At 36.2% G+C, this 1,620-nt stretch overlaps 1 long non-coding RNA gene across 1 annotated transcript; it reads left to right on the top strand.

Annotated features, from left to right (window-relative positions):
• The first annotated feature begins 407 nt into the window (after positions 1-407).
• On the top strand, positions 408-1,213 carry LOC105783018 (uncharacterized). The gene is made up of 3 exons (XR_001129973.2): positions 408-567; positions 684-746; positions 828-1,213. It is a non-coding gene; the product is annotated as an uncharacterized LOC105783018 (long non-coding RNA).
• The last annotated feature ends 407 nt before the right edge of the window (positions 1,214-1,620 follow it).

Here is a 1,620-nt window from a genome sequence, read left to right as displayed (position 1 = left end):
ACCCCTCCCCCTTAGGTTTCATCATCCTAAAATCTCATTTTGAAAATCCAAGTAGCTAATTGTAACTTGGTGTTGATCTTCTCTTTTGTAATATTTCTAGAGGAAATTTTAATTTGGTAGTGTCCGAGGACGTAAGCTAAATTGGCCGAACCTCGTTAAAATTCTGGTGTTTTATTTCTCATTTGTTTGCTTATATTTAATAGCTTTATGTTGGTTATATTTATTTAGTTATTATTGCTATAAATAACTAAGTGAGTTCTGTCTAGTTGTTGGTTTTTAAGTGGGACCATTTGTGACCCCTCCAATTTAACTGGAATTTTCTTAGTATAATTGTTGGCATAATAATTATCTAAATATTTCTGATAATATTGTTATTAATATTATCGACGTTTCCGCAACATCACCTCCCCGTGAACCACTATTTTGAAGGCGAGGACCTCCCCCGAAACATTTCTAACCACCATTCCTGAGACTAATTTTTCCCGAGATTCATTAAAAGCAGCGTTGAAATTAAGTTTGACAACAGAACCAGTTGGTAGGCACCAACCCATACACTCATGCCTCATGGTAAGATATCGAACCTCACACCCCTCCAGTTCCTTAATATATCTGTTTATATATGAACAACTTTTGGGCCCATACTTTTCTTTCCCTCATGTAATCCTTTGTTTTTGTTCATCCAGATCACCCACAAAGAACAGCAAAACACTCGACATTGTATGCTGGAATTATTCTTGAACAACTAGGTAAGCTACTCCAGTATGACAAATTTATCTTTGTTAATACCCATTCCAGATTCAAACTAATCCAAACTTCTCGCGTCACAGGGCAATCTCTGAAGATATTATCAATGTTTTCAGCAGTTGCCTGACATCTGGGACATACTACCACCGAGAGCAATCTCTTACACTGAAGATTCATAAAGTGGGGAATAAAATTCTAAGAAATTTTCCAGATTAGGATTTTAATTTTCCTTGGAATGTGAATATTCCACAGTTTTTTGTAAAATATTCTAGCCTCAATCTGTAAATAATTAGGAAAATGCCATGTAATAGTTTACAAGCAGTTCGCACAGAGAATTCTCTAGAGGCCTCCCCCTTCCATACCATAAAGTCCACATGAGGTTCCATTGCTAAAGGAATTCGCAAAATTGTGTCCGCCTCTTCTCTAGAGAAGGTAGAATAAATTAAGTCAACCTTCCATTTTTCTATCAGTTCCTTCTAATGGGGCAATGGTCGAAAAAACAATGTGGAAAATGATAGATTATTGCTGATGGAAACATATTCCTCCATTCTAAATTTGCCACTCCCATATCAAGCCTTTCGTAGATATTAGTGTCCAGTAAATTCCCTCTTTCTCATGTAAACTAAGTACCAAAGAAACCAATATCCATCAGTTGACACTCATTCAAAACATTCCTAAAAGAAGCCATCATCCTCTCTTCCCTTGGTATGCTACCATTGTTTTCAAAAGAATAACGAATCTCATTAAAATCTCCACAAACCATCTAAGGTAAGCATTGCAATTGACTCAGGTTTCTTAACATTCCCCATTATTTTGCGCATAAGGAGAGTTATAAAACCCTGTAAACCTCCATTCCTTTCCATCATCACTTGCCTT

Source organism: Gossypium raimondii, chromosome 13 (assembly GCF_025698545.1).
Source record: "Gossypium raimondii isolate GPD5lz chromosome 13, ASM2569854v1, whole genome shotgun sequence".
Taxonomy (NCBI): Eukaryota; Viridiplantae; Streptophyta; class Magnoliopsida; order Malvales; family Malvaceae; genus Gossypium; species Gossypium raimondii.
This window is presented reverse-complemented; position numbering and strand designations above follow the sequence as displayed.